The sequence below is a fragment of the Ixodes scapularis genome, unplaced genomic scaffold (assembly GCF_016920785.2).
Source record: "Ixodes scapularis isolate PalLabHiFi unplaced genomic scaffold, ASM1692078v2 PGA_scaffold6__148_contigs__length_123643588, whole genome shotgun sequence".
Classification (NCBI taxonomy): domain Eukaryota; kingdom Metazoa; phylum Arthropoda; class Arachnida; order Ixodida; family Ixodidae; genus Ixodes; species Ixodes scapularis.
The window spans coordinates 68,839,731-68,858,768 of NW_024609881.1; the positions used below are offsets into that span (position 1 = coordinate 68,839,731).

A 19,038-nucleotide genomic window follows, 5' to 3' on the forward strand; every position below is an offset into this window, starting at 1 on the left:
ACCCGAAAACTCACAAACACCCCAGAGCAGCGCACCCCACACCACGAACAAACAAACGAAACGATACAACCCGACCGATTCCAAGCGGTGAGGGGGGGAAGGCGAGCGGAGTTTGGAAGGCCATAATTCGGCGACGGGGAGCGAGAATCTACAGGATAGGTAATAACCTGCCTAGTCTTGGTCGGGGCATCCAATTTCATATCGACTGGCGGAGGCGCTGCAGGCGACCGCCCAAGCAAACTCCTCCACCGCCCTCCCTCCCCTCTAATGACTCTCCGAGCGGGCGACGAGAAAGAGAGATCGAGGGAGAGAAGGAAAAAGGAGCCAAGCGGAGTCAGCCAGCCAGCCAGCCAACCAGACTTCCTCACTCTCGAACTCCCCCCCCCCCCCCCGCCCCCCCCCCCTCCCCCTCCCAGTTTCGTATTTACGATCGGCGGGGATCCCACCGCCTACGACGAGTATGGACCGCACGAGTTTCAGGATGTTGGTGCGGAGAAAACCGGGACTGGTGTTTCTAGAATGGGGTTCACGTCCCATGCTCCTGGGGTGGGCCGTCAGTGCTGTTACGTTTATGGAGAGGAGGAAAGAAGCCACGGCTGGATGTAGTTAGGTGCACGCGAACTCTTTTTCTTTTTCTAACCCGGACTGCTACTGCCAGATCCGTGCGTGCCTGGAGCTTGGGTTGTGCGAAGGGAAAAGAGGGAAGTAGGGAAGATAGCTACTTTGGGGGGAAGGGGGTATGTCGTGTGTTTGTTGCTTGCGTTGCTGTTGTTGTTGGTCAAGGCGTGTCGGTGGTTGGTTGCCGGTTTTTGCGGGGTTATTAAAGGTCGGGCGGGTTGATGGGAGACAGTTGCGTGCGGGAGACAGGTCCCCAAGCCTGGGGCACAGCAACCATAGTAGTTCCGAGCAAGGAAAACAAAAAGGAAAAAAAAAAAAAAAAAAACGAAGAAGGCGGTGATCACATTCGAAGTGTCTTGCTCTCGCTGCTCATGACTTGAGGGTACACTTATTATTTAAACGCCACGTAGAATAATTCTACGGAGAACATGGCGTGAGTGACAGCTATTAGTGTCAAGATCTCACCACCCAGTTCTTGCTTCGTCTGTCATCACGTTCCCACTCCCCATTTCCCTCACTTTCCACTTCGACATTCCTTACGACTCCACCGAACGGCACCAATGTTTTAGACATTTTGGTCTTCCTATTGATGATCTCTTTTATTTTCTGTCTGGGTGTTTTTGGTGTGTTTTTACGATTTTTGTGCAGACATAAAAGGCTTCACTTGATCCTGAATTTTAATAGTCAAATGGAAGGTTGCATCAATCAATCAATCGTTTACTTGGAGTGACCAGAATTAAGCTTAACAACTTAAATAATTTTTTATTACTTATTTATGATTAGGAAATATCGAAAAACACAAATATTTTTGCAATAAATAAGATGTGGAGTGCACGCTTCGTTTCGTAGTTGCTTTGAAAATAAAATTTGGAAGCTCCTCGAGCGCTTTCGTTTCGTACCATTCCCATCTCCTTGGCGCAGATCTCACGTTTTTGCTGCGACGTAGATGCAGAAAATGTATTGAATGATGGCACTTGACGATTGATGACTTGATATGCGTCGAGGACTATCAGGTTACTTAAGAAGTTACGTTTTTAGAGGTTAATGACACTAAAATGTTACACGAGTACCGGTAAAAGCAAAGCGTGACTTTACTAAAAATATAATGGCAAGAATCACTTTGTACAGTAGATACTCTTCGAAACTTATAAAAACTTTGCCACCAAGCAACCGAATTACGCGAGGCAATACCGGAAGCGTTGTCACTTTCAACATATTACACATAGTAATAATAATGGCCAGTAGCCCTGAATATCTGCTGTAGATGGATAGCAGTCTAGTCGTTCGGCTCGACCAGAGACGCATATACAGAGTTTGGCCATAAATTGGGAAGTATAGGAGTCAAATGAGGAGACGCCATTGACCGAGAGCGTGCTGGGCGTGTTCCAACCTCCAGGGCGTTTTCACAAATTCGAATGCGGCCAACCAGAAGCCGGAAGTAATACCCTGGTGGTGGTCGCGAGAAACGAAATTAATAAGTGCGTCGGAGTAACCCTCGGTGACTAAAAATATGGTGCACGAGATGTTTCAATCACGGTCGTCAAATATCATGTTGGAAGAGCGCGACTAGAGGAACGATCGACATAATCCGTACGCCAGGAGCCGAGGGCCGGGAATCGGCCGTCCGAGTGGTCCACACTCTGTTGGTGCAAAACAAAGTTCGAGCGGCACGTTCGTTTCTTGCAGCTTTTTGACTGTCGAAACATCACGTGTACCCTATTTTCAACCATGAAGGGTTACTACATTTAACCCTTACGCGCCTATTAAAACCACATAATCTTTGATTAACACTCTTTCTCGCTACCACCGCTATGGGATTCTTTTCGGTTTCTGGTTGGCCAGGAGAGCATGTCAAGCCCTCTTTCTGTGGCTGGTGCACGCCCTGGCTCTGTCCACTCCTTCCATTGACCAAGCTCTCTCTATCCACTGCTCCGGGCTCGACGTAGGAGGGGGGGGGGGGGGGGAGGGGGGGGAGCGAGAGCGGGAACAGGAGCGAAGAGAAAATGCCTTCAAAATGTTCAAATCTGACTACAACTTAAAAATGACTTTCCGAACCTATGACCGCGTGGTAATCGCACTCCGGCCCTTCCGACTCCCGTCGTTGGAGACGCGGTTGAACGCCCGTAGTCTTTGACGGTATGGAAAAAAAACTAGTAGAAAGTTAAGTTGTCGCACCTCCAGCGCGAGTTTCGTATGCGGAGCTAAAGTTTGTCTGCTTCTTGCACAGGGGTTCCGATAGTGTCAGAACGCCGAGCTCTTATTGGCTGATTGAAAAAAAAAAAGTGAAAGCCGTTTACAACTCCCTGTAACGCCGAATTGGAGCGCAGCTCTTGAGGAGAAGGAGGGAAGGGTACTGAGGGGAGGGTAGACCCCTCCTCCTACTCCTCCCCTCATTCTTTAATATGCTCCGGGGGGGTCACCTAACCTCGGGGGGAGGGGGCGAGGGGGGGTCACGTGACGTCGGGGAGGGGGGCCACGTGACCTGGGGGCAATGTGATCTCGGGGGTCACGTGACCTCAGGGGGTCACGTGACCTTGGGGTGACCTTGGTTACGCCGACGGCGACGCCGACGCCGCTCAAGCCGGAAACGGGCCCCTAAGAGCTGCGCTCTAAAAAAAATAGTGGGTAAACCTCAAGGCATCTAGCATTGAGTTCTACCCACTACTCTTTCAATCAAAGCCAATCAGAGCTCGACGTCGTTCTGACGTCATCGCAACTCCTGCGCAAAAAGCAGACGACGTACTCTCCGCATGCTTCCACAATGCTTTGACCTCTCGTGCACCTCAAAAAAAAAACAAAATAAAAAACGCGCGCACAGCCAAAACATGGCGGAAGACGGGGAGCGCAAGTTGGAGGCCGGGGATTCGAAAGACAGGCCGTTCGTTTTCTTTCTGTCAGCGAGTATAGTGGAATTGATCGGTTTTAAACTCTCGGAGCACATTACTCTAGACGAATGCGATTGAAAAAAAAAAATCATGAGCCATTCCACCCTGAGAAGGAGGATGACCATCGAAGCTGTTTAGCACATGTCCCAGACGTAACACAGAATTTTGAACAAATGTACGAACTATCGCTGCCTCGAGGAACCGGAGGAAACTAGACACGCGCGACGGGACCGGCACCCGCGGCGGAAAGTAGACACTCTAACGCCCCTCATCGAAAAAGGTAGCGCCATCTTCTCTCTCCTCTTCTGACGCGCACACCTTTTATTTTATGTTTTGCTTTTTTACACCCGCGCATCGACTGCCGCCTGGATCAAGGCAAGATAGCAGACGGCCTTCCCATACTTGAGTCAGAGCGCAGTCAGAGGCTGAAAGACACGCGCAGATACATGCACACAGGCTAAAAGCGCACCGTCACGGTCTACCAGCCTGGAAGGATGGGCTCGAAGAAAGACGATGAAAGCCGTGACGTTGCACAGTCGGCGTTATTTGATTGGCAGCATGAGCTCATAGCATGCACTGCACTCCGACAGCACAGGCATTCCCTCTTCCTCTGGCGCGCACACCTTTTATCTTCATGTTTTGTTTTTTTACACTCGCGCATCGACTGTAGTGCCGCCTGGATCGGGCCAAGATAGCAGGCGGCATTCTTCAAAGGATGGCGCTACTTTTCCGTATAAAGGGGCTTTAAAGGGAAGCTGAAGCGGTTTTAAATACGAGAAAAAACAGCTGAGCCTAGTTAATGAAACCTCAGCCATCACGAATATCGTATTCGTTTGGTCATTTTCTGCGCGGATTAACCGGAACAGCGCTTTCAAAGTAGCGCCGAAGCCACGCCTCTCCGAAGCAGAGCGAAAGGGGAGAGAGGAGGAAGCCCGTCAGCCGGCGTCACAAAAGGACCGGCTGGGGGACCCCGCCGCGGCTGGCCGCGCTTTCCACGTAGGCTGTAGTGTCTTTTCGAGCCGTCGTTGTTCTGCCGCTGCATAGCGCTTGCTTTTATCCGTTGACCGGTCATGCTATGGACTCGATCGCTTTACGTGCTAATTGTTCTCTTGTTTGTTCACGTATTCGCAGAATTTTCGTGGCACCGAACCAACTGGCTACACGAGCACGGCACGGTGCCGTACTCGTGTAGCCGCCAGCTTTCATGAACAACGCTCGTCGCAGTTGTTCTACCCGCTTACCGTCTTTTCCACTTCGTCAGCGAGATTTTAAGGGGGTAGGTTGGTTTGAGCAAGCACACCGTTTTTTGTTCGAAACGGGTTTCGGACGGCGCATATGAAAACTATGTACGTATGGGTTTGGGTCGGAAGAAGGTTCGCTTGAACCCGACGCTCTGCCAACCATTTTTGAAAGTAAGAAGTAAAAGTCACAAGCAAAGTGGAAACGTAACTGGGTAGAAATTGTAGGTCGACTGTTCTAGAAAAAAGCTGTTACGTTATTAGAATTGTGCAGTGTGCTAGAAAAGCCGCGATCATTTAGCCGAACAGCGGGTTTCTACTGGCTCTCTTGTGTTAACCGCCTTATTAGTGTGTTAGTGTTGGTTTCTTATATTGTTGAAGTGACCATATTTTCCGGATCGACTCCGGTCGGGGAAGTCTGGGAAACAAAAAAAAAACAAAAAAAACAATTTTGGGTAGCCCAAGATTATTTTCTTTTGCTTTTATTCTACTCGGCTACCCAGTCACTTGGGAGAGGAGGGCTTGCTCTAATAAGTAGTCATGCAATTCATAATGCGACTTTCACGGTGCAACTTGTTTTAACATCAACTTTTTTTTTTACTGTTGCTGACATTATTTGAGGCCACATATTTTTTAAACGTAAACATAAATTTGGTTAAATTTTCCTTCCAAAAGTTCATATACTTTTCAGGAGAGCTTTGTGGAAATACAAAGCATGTGACCTTCTGTTCTGAATTGAGTTCTTTTTTTACAAGTTACGCAGTGTTTTCCGTATAAAGTTTGTGTAATGCAACAATTCTTTGTGCCGTAGAAATGCGATCGGACGATGATAATGCCTGGTGGCGGTGTGATGCAGTAAAAAAAAGCTTGGTAGAAGTATGCGAATGTAGAGACCCAGGAAGCTTTCATGAATTCGACATCAAATTAAGGGGTGCCGGGCACACATCTCCGCTTTTTCTAAAGCTACAATGGCGCAATAGTTTGTGGCAAACAAACTAAACGCAGCAGAGGGTACCGCTGTCACAAGGATGCAACTTCTGCGCAGTTATTCGCATAGTGCGCAAGGACATGGAGGTGGCAGAACGGCGACCCTATCTTATCACCCGTCTCATCTCAGGGGAAGCTCTCCCGTCGCCCTTCAAACAACTTCAGCCTTGATAAACAATGCAGCCTGCACGCTCACGCGTCCAGCAGCTGGCAAGGACGAAGGCCGATGTGTGCAGAATTCTTGTCCTCTGACGACCGTTTTGGGGAGGGTCACGCTAATCCGGCTTTAGGTGTCCCGTCAATAGCACTCCGTTTATTGTCAACATTTTAGGTTACAATAAGTAGCAGTAAGTACGTTCCTGAAGGTACAAAGCCAGCCATCTCGCGTCCGCGCAAGCGGCTCGTCGTCTGTGTTTATTACTGCGGGGGTCATTTTCCTACCTTGCCAACGGCTGAAACGCGTACTCTGTCACGTCGAGGGTCGTCTGGACACATTCCTCTTTCGGATCCACCGAAAGATTTCGAAAAATCAGAAGCCGAACCCGATTTACAAGAGCAGAAGACCCGGCGCCCGGCTACTTCCGCAAGCGACGGAGCAAGCGAGAATCGAGATGGTCCTTTTATGACGTAGCGGCGCGTCACGCGTGGCTAGCCAATGGCGTGCCGCTGCGGCGATCGCTTCTGATTTCTTCGCTTTTTTTCGCGTTCAGGGATTATTTTGGGTCAAATGGTTGTGATATTTGGACTCAGCAGGCACAAACACGTCAGAATCAACCATTAACTCTTTTTTTTCGAAAAGCTCTTCAGCTTCCCTTTAAGACACGCGCGGCGGGACCGCCACCCTGGGAGAGCGGAAGGAAACTAGGCACGAAAGCGCTTGGAACGACGACAAAGAGAGGGCGCTCGAGTTTTGGTGGACGCACGGCTCTGGGTGGACGCGTATGAAAAATCCGCGGAACCTCAGACATAAATAACGTCGGTGTAAAAAAAAAAAAAAAATGGTTTTCAGGTTGCATTTGGTTACTGCTCGCAGCAGTAAATATCAATTCAAACTTGGACCATTAAGTCTACTTCAACCCTTGTACAATAGACCGATCTCACTAAGCGTTCCACGCAAGCGTGACGCCGCCATAACTGTAGTTCATAGGATGCAGACGCCAGTTCACGAGACAGCTCATGCCGCCTCGTGCTCTGCTCGTGCAGACCTCCGGCGGGGGTTGTCGCACGTGCAGAAAGACTACAGCTCCCACGATGCATGGCGGCAGCGATGGCGTACTCGAACTAGCTGGTGAGATCGGTCTATTGTACAGTGAAAGCGGATACTTTTAGGTACGACACGTCGATGAGCCTACATCGCACGTGCTCGTACCCTGAAAAACTCGCGGTTCGGTATGCTTGGCTCAAAGTGAACCGATTCGAGAGTTTGGCCACTATCACCTTGGTCTGAAGTATATGGGCTCGAAAGAATGCGGATTCGTTTTGTCTTTTTTCCGCTGTCCAAGAAGAGCAATGAAAAAACAACTTTGTCTGACCAAAGGTCACACAAAGCAGCTTTCTCCCCTGCTCTTCTTGCAGCTTTCTGCAAGCAGCTTTCTTCAAAATATAAACTCAGGGTGCAGTTGAGGTGCCTCTTGACAGATGGCGCTCTTAATGCCCAGCAATTTCCGACCAAAAGTGTGAAAAATGGTCGTTCCTATTCAAATATGGAAGGAATAACTGTTAGCTTATCTCGGTCACACCAACTCACAAAGAGCAAATGTTTCCCCCCAAAAGAAAATCGCCCATTCTACCTGTTTCTTTTATTAAACAGTATAATACTTAGTGAAGCAGTATACTCCGTTCGCCCATGAGCTGGCAGTGAGGGCGGAGCTACAAGCTCGCCGGACCAATCAACCGCCTCCCTTTGATCACCTGACCTATGTCCCATGGCGTGGGCGGAAGAGTTATCACATGGCATTATACGCATGACTGATCCAACGAGCACGTTGCTTCCACCGCAGTGTCAGTTTAAGTGTGAACTGAATCGCAATTGATGGCACGACGAAATTCTCTACATACAGAGCTAACAGAGTGATACCTGTGCACCTTTCGGCTAGTACCCAACATCTAATATTTCTTAAGGGGCGGTAAGTCTCATCCTACGATGGACCAAAGCCACGAGCCGCCAGGTCCAGTCACGTTCCACGCTGAACTACGACATGCTTAACATTGATTAGGGGTGGGCGAATAATGTTCGGAATCCAAAAAAGCTGCATCATTTCTATAGCTTCGACACGGCAAAAACCTGTGTGTCGTAGCTTTCTTTGTATGCAGAGTTGTTGAGTCACTCAGTACTATTCGATTCCAACCACTGTCCGCCTATCCCCATCCGTGATTCGAAACACGGGCACCGATACGTGCATCGAAGCGAAATACCACACAATTTTTAAGTGGCCGGTGATTGTATCTGACGGTCCGTAGCTTTTGCCTTTAGTCCATCGTGGGGTGAGACGAAGTATAGCATGTTGAAGATAGATAAGGGAAGCGGAGAGAATAAGTAAAGAAATTGGCAGAAGGCAACCGTTGTAATTATATAAAGCAGAACGAATTGAAAAAAAAAAAAATCTCTTAGGACTTGAAGAAATGAAACCCTGTTTTGTCAAAACGTGTCTCAGGTACTGGATTTCGCTGGGTTTTTGTTAACGCGCCTTTAGAAATATCAAATGCCCGCTGCTGGTTGAAAATGCACACACGTTGTCCTGTTCTTTCGTCTGTTAAGTTCTCATCATACCCCAACTGCTCCACACTCTCTTCGTGTGAGTTATTACAATTGAAAATATTTGTACCATTTTCTAAGAAGTGCGATACTGAAATCCTACTGTTGAGGTTCCTGTAGCAGTATACACAATTATAAGTTAAAAAGTCATACACGTGATACAAGCAGAATGGTGTCGTATATTGCGCAACTTGACTCAGCGTCTTGCAAGTTTAAAACGTGTCAACAGACAAGTTTTCTACTTTTTCCTGTTAATGTTAAAGACGAATCAACTATTCTAAATGTGTAACTCAAGTTTAATAAGGCACTCGTCAAATATATATTTTGCATTCTTGGTCAATTTCTGGGTTTCAACTTTATTTATCAACGCCAGAGCAAAGTAAACTTCTCCAAAGTACTGGTATCTTAATATATATATATATATATATATATATATATATATATATATATATATATATATATATATTGTGTCTGTTAGTGCTGTGACGGGATGTTGATTCAGACTCCTTGAATAAAACGAAATTCCCACCCTGAGCTCAAGTTTGTTAGATTAATGTATATTAGTGACCAATCCTTGTCTTTTTAAGTATCAAATATTAGTCAGATAGCTGGTCATTATTTTATAATTAAGCGGACGTCGTTTGAATTGCACCACGTACTGATTTCCGCAAACGTCCTTTTCCCCGGAACAAAGCCGAGCCAACAAAGTGATAAAGAATGTAATCGGAAAGTTAAAAATATAAGAAACAAACAAAACAAACACCAGAGAAGAGATGTAACGGCAGCGAGCGTCTTGCTTCTGATTGGAATCGATTGCTGAGGAAACAATTTACGCGAAGAATCGAAACAAGGGATTGTACAAAACGACGGCCACCGCAGCATCAGCACCAGTCCACAACTGTATTTTTTAGATTTCTTTTGACTAGACTTCCAAATTGATTAGAGATAAGCGGTTGGAAAGAATCTTAGTGTCCATTACTTTATTTCGTTTTCTTTTTTTTTATAAGGATTTTATGTGAATAGAAAAACGTTCATTTCGTACAAAAGCTATTTCCTTCTTTTATTTTTTGTTTCCTCTTGTACGAAGTTTTATGTGGGTTCGTTGGACCATCTTTGATGTGAGTACACGAAATTATTGCGCGGTGGGATCCGAACTGCAGTCGTTTGAAACTAGATAAAACGGACGGCAGATATTTACGAGAATTTTAATGAGCCACCTTCGGGGAGACCCAAGTTTGCACTGCCCAAATCGTGCAATGCAAATTTCACGAGCGAATTATTAGGTTGACATTGGCACAGCTTAGTCGTAAGAGATATGCTGTAAGCCGGCCAAGCATATTTTATGTAAAGCAGCAAGGTTTATATGTGGGTAGAGGCAAACGTTCAGTTTCGTTATATAGTTTTTAAGCTAGTCGCCGAAGCTGCATCAACTTACAGATGTACAAATATGTGCGAGTTCGTGTTACTATAAACGAGTGGTGAAAAGCACATACCCCGCAGGTTTTCTACCTCAACTTCTCTCAGACATGCTCTTGAAAGTTCACGTCATTCTAAACTGCATGATAGTAGCCGAAGTGGAATTTATATTAAAATTGCGAGCAATTTCTATTATATGATATATAATAACTCCATGGTGGTTGTATGTTTTTTCGTGTATAATTCTAAATTATGACGTGAATGTTCTGAGCGGGAGCGAGCACGCGATTATTACTTTATTATGAGGTTATCAGTTTCTGAGTTTTTTTTAATCAATTTTGGCATAATTATTACTTGAAAATATGCCTGTCCTAACGGCCAAACATAGTTCGCTATAAATTGATTTTACTTTGATCTTTATTGCTACTGTGAATTGCTAATTTTTTTACAGCTTATCTAATAAGGGGTAGATGATGTAGCTGAATATTTTATACTATATTATTATATGCTATGAGTTCTCGTACATATTGATATCTGGTGCAAATTTTAATATATGGTATGAGCCTTCAGAAATACAGGGGTATTTCTGAAGGTTCTGTGCTTTTATTTTTAGATAAAAGCGCTTCAACGCTTGGTCATATTCACAATAATGTTAGTGTCGAATGGCCAATAATAATCACTCCCTCAATAACAAAATTTGGTGGTAATCGTTACAAAAATTACTAACTGGCAAGTTAACAATGCGGTTGAAAAAAGTTTATGTTCCCTGCGTGCCTAAGGTGCGCGGTTAAAAAAAATACTGGAAATCTGTTCTTAAAGTGAAAATAAAGACGATTTTGAACCTTTTTTTTTTAGAAGAGGGTGTTTTTAACTTTCTAGGGACCGGGAAATATGCGCCTTCTTTTTATACAGCTTTATTGAACTTAATATTTCGAGCGAAATAAATCAACGAAACCGAAACTTACGTTCAGCATTCCCGCGATACAACCTTTCTTTAAAACGGAGATGACGTCAACAGTGAACGGTAGCTTTCCGTAGAATTTATTAGAGAGTTTTAGGGAACCGTTTTTGCACATCCAAGGAGGCTCGGCGTTAAAGCAACGGAGTTTTGGGCTCGCGCAGGGGCGCTGGACGATGTCCTCGTTCCAGCATATTCGCGCGCAACACTTCAGTACGCCACGGCGCAAAGGATTTCGTTGGATGAAAGACTGGATGGGTGAGTATCGCAAAGATCGCGGTGTGCTATAGACGAGGTCTGTCAGACGCGTTTTGACATGGACCCGGAGGAGTACAGGAACCCGCCGCGCGTCAGCCTGGAATCGTTTCTGCAGCTCCCTTCGCGCGAGTAAACGAAAGCCCCTCGACGTGTTTGCGTTGAGTGTAACCAAGAATCGCCCAACGAAACGAACAAATCACGATAATGCACCATTTCTATCGCTCTCGTGAAAAAAAAAAGAAATCTCTTGTTGTTGACACACTAAAGGCTTTTCATTTTCGTCCGCAACCAATATTCACGAGTGAAAAGCACCCGGCTATTTGAATCCACCCGTCAGCGGTCTAAAATAGTTTTCGTTGTTGTTGCATTAAAAAAAATCGAAGGTTTTTAACAACTCGAAAACGAAGACGAGTGGAATCGGTTCACTTTTGTCAATTGTCGCCTCACGAGCTTCAATTGATGTTAAGGTCCACGTGACTTGAAACCTGAATTTTTCTCGCATTCTCGGGCGTCGCTGTCATCGGTCCCGGCGTGACTATTGCTATATCTGTTGTATTGATTTGTTGGGCGCGCAAGCGCAATTTCGAGGTAAACCTTCGCCAACAGTAAACACCTAACATCTACTTGCATCGTTGAACTGGACTTCCCAATCGTGTTCATTGTCCCTTTCAGCAAAACAGATAGTGAAATTGTATGTTCCGTTAGAACACTGGATGTAATATTTGCTAATAATGTGTCATGGGACCATTACATACAGTACGTCGACTCTAGGTTACCTTGCATCGTCAGGTTGGTACAAACGTACCATTTATGTTCCGCTTATTTCTTTGAAATTACTCATCTACATTTTTCTTTTTTACTTATACAGAAGTTACTGCCACGTTGTCTGGGGCACGGCCACGTACGCAAATCATGAATGAGATGCTGATGCTTAAAATAATTACCTGCAATGTTTTTTGACTTCCACAGAGCAGGTTTCTTCAAACCAATTTCAATTATAAACACATAAAATGTATGTAACCAAAGCGTGAGAGCTAGCTCAAAATCGAGAAAAAGGTAACTTCTGTGTTTTTGGCTGGTATTGCATTGTTTCAGTCTTGTGCCTATCTAAATACTCTACTCAAGATACAGTATCTTAAATACTTTCTGAAGTATCTTGGTATCTTGCAAAATACCTTTGATCAAGAGTATTTGATACTCTATTTTAATTACGATTCCGAGTATCTTGTATTCATTATCTTAAATATATTTTTGACATTCCGCCATTTTCCAAGTTTTTCGGTATGAAGTGGCATGGGCGTGGCACGATCAAACGTGAACATTCTTTTGAGCAACTAAATCCTGTTGCTAGCTCCGATTAGCTACGGTGACTTTGAATGAGCTCGTGAAAACATCGCTTTTTTGCCAATTCTGACTTATATTTCCGCCCAAAGTTCGTACAACGAAGGTTCTCCCCCTCGCTTTCCCGAAGGCACTTTTTGTTTCTATAGAGTTTCCCCCCAAAAAAAATCCTCAAACAAAAGGTGTGGTTTTATGGAAGTAAAGATGCCACCCTAAAGCGCAACGCAGACCGAGAAACGACCGTCGACAACAATGCAGACTTGAGTGTCAAGAAAATAACAAATAGAAGAAAATGAGAAGTGGACACACACAAAAAAGTAGACATTTTTGTTTTGATTTTTGTACGTTTGACCCCGCCAAGGCAAAACGTCGAAGTTTTTTTGTTTTTTTTTGCACTTATTGCTTTTACGATTGCTGTCTCTAAGAGAACATTGATAAGCAGAGAACAGTACAGGAAACGAACTGCGAGCTGGACGACCTCTCAAAATTCCAACAAATTGTCCCCCAACGCTAAGTGCCTTTCTGAACGCAACCTACTTGAAGAAGGTGCGACCACTGCCGTGGCTATTATGTGGGTTCTCTTTGTTATCCATTCACTCATATCCGTGTCCCAAGTTCGCTTACAGTGAACTCCCCATATGAATTGTAGTTAAACGATGCGTCTAAAGTGCGCCGCAGGACGTGATATTCAGCGATGTCACTATCGGCGAAGCGCTCTGACCCGTTTGTCACCCCACACCTCGGTGTTTACCCAACACAAGGGCTGCGCACATGCCCACAGGCCTTGTGGGAACGCTCATGTCATCGCTTTTAATAGAGCGCGAGGGACAGTGTAATGAAAAAATACCAAGAATTAGTGAAGTGACGTTTAGTGCCGGATCTCTCTTGAAAGTAGTCGTCAGAGGATGCGAGCTTGACCCACTTAAGCTTTTGTTATGAGCTGGGCAGGGTGCATGCTGCATTGTTCATGCAAGCCGGAGTGGTAAAAAAAGAATTCCTCCGCCCCCTCACCAGAGAACACGAACTCCAGCCGAACGCTGACGCCGCGTTCGGTTATGTCGGCCGAGCGCTGAACCATTGTATTTGTTGTCCCCATCCATCTAGTTCTAAAGTTAACCGCTTGGCCGCCACGGTTTGATCTCCTCCCCACAAAGCGACCTTTTTCTTTGTTGTAAAAAAAATGTTTTGTAACATCTAGCAGTGGTATTTCCACGCGCGTTGCCGAGCGAGCGCGTGGCCGAATGATTGCCACGCTTGGCTCTCGCGCGGAGGCTCTGGGTTCGATACCAGGGAGCGGACTCCTCTTTTATTTATTCTTTCAACTTGACATTCTCGTAAGTTTGAGAACCTTGTCGTCTGATCGAGTTACAAATGTTCTACGCCGAATGCTCCAGATACACACGCGGGTACAAAAGGTGCTCCGAGTGGCGGCCCGGAGTCAGTCTTGACCCAGCGGTCGTTCCTGCTGTTTCGCCGACATCGGCGCCAGCCTTTGTCTATTTTGTTTTGGGCACAAGTTTGCTCCATTGAACTTTTAGTTTGTTCAGTTATTCGCCGCCTCATCATTTTTCATTCGTGACAATATTTTGCTCCTTATAGTCGGACTGCATAAAATAGCCCTACGATACTTTTTTTTCCGTTTTGTGTTGTTGCGTGCTAATCAGCCATTCTAGTAACCCAGATTTGCGCAGCTGTATAATTGTCGTTGTCACTGACGTGGATACAAATTAAGCGATGCGGAAGTATCTTCAAAACTAATTGAATTACATCTCTAAGTATTTGTACTCTACTCAAGATATTTTACAGTGAAAGTAACTTGAGTAGTATTTTAAATACTTTAAGAAGCAGGTATTTAGTAACTTATATACTTTTATCGAGTATTTTGTCCAACACTGCATGATTGTTTACGACAAAACGTTGAAGCCTACCCAACTCGTCATGTTGAAAAATCGGAGATGGTCTTTCATATAACAAATTACGGCAAGTAAATGTTAAAATGGGTCCTGTCACCTGTGTTTATTTAACAATTTTACAGTTCAAAATTTTAGCGTAGAATCTGTGACCTTTGTTAGTGGTGGGTCCCCCCAGTTTGAACTTACAGAAACAAACTTACATAACAGCTCTTTTGTCTTGTCCCGTCCTTTCTACTTCAGGATGTGCCAGCTAGCTCAACTAAAGCCTGTAACTAATCTCCCACCTACTGCCAAACCAACTACAATGGTTATATGCAGATTGTTGTTGATACTTGTTTATGAATAAATGTATAAAACACGAAAAGTATTTTAATGTGTTTTTCAATCTGCTGTTTGTTTGTCATTGTACCGATCCTAGGACCCGCCAGCTGTTAAGCACTTTCTTTTAGCAAGTTTCCTTTCCCCTTGAGTAATTTGTTAAGAAAATAAGAGTCAATAGTTTTGTCGCATTACATTGTTGGTGAACAAAACTATATATATATATCACAAATACAGTCGCCAATTAAAGTTTTTTTCTTTAATCTATTTCGTTGGTTTTATGTGCATAAGGTTCCGCGTCCTCGAATGGAATTTTACTATTGTTGTCTAGCCAGTATTACAATTAAAATATAAGACTATATTTTAAGCATTTTAAGGAAAGGATCAAGTGAGTGTTGAACTAAAAAAAAACATTAAAATGAAATAATAGGTTTATATTGATCACCATCATGACGAATTTCTTTTTCTACGATGCATTCCTGGATATTTCGCTTCATTAGTAGTAAGTTTAAAAATTTGTAGCATTAAAAAGTTTTCATAATTCTGGTTTGCTAAGAATTGCGAATTTAGCGGAGACGAGCTTCTATAAACGTTGAATTTGTGTTACAAAACAAACTAAATTACAAGGAACACTCATTGAATTTAACCAAGATATGCTCCAAAAACACTACGGTCACTGTTGCTCTTTTATGTCAACCAAACAAAAGAAAGCACATTGTCCATGTCCGTGCGGTCACTTGCTATTATTCACCGCTGTTTTCCTTTTGAGGTTAGATTTAGAGCAAATCCTTGTGCTGGGAGTTGGAATCACGCAAAATAGACGCCAATAGGAAGCCAAGAAATACCTTGTATGCCCACATCAATCATAACAATTATCACGTGGATTTACATCAAATAAACTTACTGGAGTTGCATTCACGCAAAATAAACAACTAGAAACATTGAAAGCACCAAAAAATGAAAGGCGTTTACAACTCCCTGTAACGCCGAATTAGAGCGCAGCTCTTGAGGAGGAGGAGGGAAGGGTACTCAGGGTCACGTGACCCCCGGGTCACGTGACGCCCCCGAGAAGTTTTTCCACTAGATTTAGCGTGGAAATTTTCCCGCTAGATTTAGCGGGGAAATTTTTCCGTAATTTTAGCGGGGTAATTTACCCATAATGCACCGTGCGGTTACGCCGACGGCGACGGCGACGCCGACGGCGACGCCGCTCAAGCCGGAAACGGGCGCCTAAGAGCTGCGCTCTAAAAAAACATAAGCCTGTTTGATACACACAAAATGCAATAAAAACCATATTGGCTAAACATTTATAATGCATTAATAAGGACTGAATCGCGTTTTAATGCCCGTGATATTATTAGTCAATATGGTCGTTTTAGCTATCCTGTGTGCATGTCTTGTTACAAGATCACAGATTATCCTAATGTTCCATAAACATACCTGTTAGTGTCGTAGATGAGTTGTTCTCTTATACCCACTTTTTCTCTTAATATTTTGTTACACTAACTGTACATGCTCTTTTCTGTTTTACATTCATGTCTCAATGCTTGTACCTGCCAATAGGTGCAACCTACTGTAGGCACACATGCTATATAGGAGCACCGTGAAAATTATTTAAATAAATAAACATGTCCACATTAATCATACTAATCAGCCAAAGATTTAAACCAAATCTACGCGCTGGAGTACTTTCACTCGAAATAGACACCGATAAACACCCGAAGCCCCCCAGAAACCGCTTATATCCCCGCATCAATCATATCTGGAATACTTTTTCTTCCCGCGCTCAGGTGACGCGGCGTGGGAAGGGTAATTTGGTCGGCAGGACAGCAAGGGCCGCGATACCCTTGCTTTTGCTCCTGCTTCCCTTCACGTTTTCCCGCTGGTTTTAACTTAGTCCCCTATCGAGAAGGACGTGGGGACCACGCCGCCACAGCCAACTTTACCCAACAACAAGACGTCCGAAACATAAGCGAAAGCCGGCAACTTTTTTTCCTTCCTATCTCCCGTTTTCTTCTCCCTTGCCCAAAAGATGGCGCACCCACCTTCACCCTCGGTACCCAGATGTCCGACTCACTTCAACCTTCTCTTGGGCTGCTCTCGGTCGATTGGGGAAGGACTGGGGAGCTCCTGCGAGGGCAGGGATAACCTGCGAGAAAGGGAGAAAGCAAAAAAAAAGGAGGACACCAACGAAAGAAACAGGAAAAAAGGGAGAGAGAGACACTAGGTGAAAAGGGAACAGGAAGAAGCAAGGTTAGAGACACGTGACCGCCGTCGCGGCGTTTTCATTGGACGGGGGAACCGGGAGAAAGGGGAAAGAGGGGTAAGCTAAGTCTGAAAAAAGCCTTAGCGACAACCGGGTCTGCTTGGCATTGATTTTCGGCAGTCTGCGTGGGGAAAGGGGAAAAACGCAACTCCCCGCTCCTTCTGCTCGCTGTTCTCTTCTTTCTCCGCTCTTGGCGGGAAACGCGTCGGAGCGTCACTTTACTTACTTGGGGGTCTAATCGTTATTACCGTCTTTATTATGCTGATTAGGAAGAGTGTTGGCGGCTGAGGTGTGGTGGAGAGGCGGCGTGGTCGGTCTCCAGTGGGGAGTTAGGGAGATTGCGGGAGAGGATGAAAGGTTCTACCTAAACGCCTTCTAGGGATACAGAGAATGTTTCCGAGGATATTTAGGAGTGGAAATCGACCTTGACCTCGGCTGAAATTATTATTTACTATTCTTGGTTCATTTACACCAGTTGCAGTGTAAACGATTCCAATTATTAATTGTCGGGAAAAGGCCGCAACTGTCTCCTATCTTGTCAGTGCGAGGGTTATGGAATAATCACGACGATCTAGGAATCAGACCGGTCAACAACGAACTTGCCATTATGGTAGAAAGTTTATTTTGCGTTCTCACTGCCCCCAAAAGATGTCATATTTATGCTCCTGTGTCAAGTCATTAAAGTTGAATGTCCCATCGGGTATCAGACCGGTGCTTTGTGAGCATTGCAACATCTGGACGGTTTTGCACAACATAAAAATCAAAGCAGAGGGTCACAGGTCAGCGCGACCTGCGATTGCGTTGGTGCTCTGGACAGAATAGCAAAACTCCTAGACGGCGGAACGTCCAGAATGCACAGGACAGAAATGGTTTTAACCTGAGCTTCGACATTAATTGTCCACCATCCTGTTTTCAATGAACACTGGTCGACCTCAAGGTTAGATCGGCCCACCCGACTCTCAGCCGACATCCCAAGTTCGACCCCTGAATAGACTCCGTACAATCGGCACGGAATGAAACCCGAACGCCGGAACGCGTGGCCGTTGATACAGGCTGCTCCACCTAGAGGTCCCCTGAGAACTAGTGAAAATGCAACGGGGTGCGAGGGTGCGGGTCCTACGAAGGTGAGCTCGACCCTCGCGCAACGCGTCTGGGAGTTCCGCGTTTCGCCGGTGGCGCGCTGTAAGCGCCGTCACATCCGATACAAAAAGCACTGTCACTCGCTTTGTGTATTGAATTCCCAGCGATATCTCTTCAGAGCTGCCACTCATTATCGCTTTGTGTATCGCAAAGCGAAATGAAAGGTGAAACATTTCGTGCACGGAAGACCCGTAGTGCTTGATGACGTGTTACCGGAACATCGTGCCACGCGCGGTTTCTGAGAAATTGTGAAACGTCATAAACGCGAAATAAAATTCGTTTGTTCGCATGACCATACTCTTTATGAAAAAAAAAATACTACAACAGACTGACGCGGATGTTTCGGTTTTTATGAGCAATGCGCATGTTTTCGTGCGAGGTTATCAGTCGATTCTTAAAAAGCGAGGAATTGCTTGTTGACACTCTCTTCGGTAACCACCGATATGCCGGGCATATCCATTCCGGAGCGGAATAAATTCACCACCCTGTCTGGGCAGGACCTATCGCAAAGAGCTATAGCCAGGTTAAGCGGCCGCCCAGTGTCGAACGGGCGACATGGGGCGACAGTGCGGCGACACGAAAACACTCTGAGTGACGGCGCTCACAGCGCGCCACCGGCGAAACGCGGAAGTCCCAGAAGCGAAGCGCGAATGTCGAGCACATTTTAGCAGGACCCGCTCCCTCGAACCCCGGGCGCATTTTCATTAGTTCTCAGGGGCCCACCAGTTGGAGCAGCCTGTCTCAATGGCCACGCGTTCCGGCGTTCGGGTTTCATTCGTGCCGATTGTACACATACAGATCCATTCATTCAACCAACCAGTGGATTTCGCACTACCTGGTCCCCATGTCCCGTAATTGCGACCACAGGCTCAACGTGAACCCTTACCTAAATACCACGCACACATCAAACAATCTCACAGAGCTTTCATGCTGCGGGAAGCTCGA

General features: G+C 45.3%; 1 protein-coding gene across 1 annotated transcript in view; it reads left to right on the forward strand.

The window, feature by feature from the left end:
* Positions 1-19,038, forward strand: part of LOC8030321 (voltage-dependent calcium channel gamma-7 subunit) — a 113,642-nt gene that overhangs the window by 59,371 nt on the left and 35,233 nt on the right. The gene's annotated exons all lie outside the window — the stretch shown is intronic.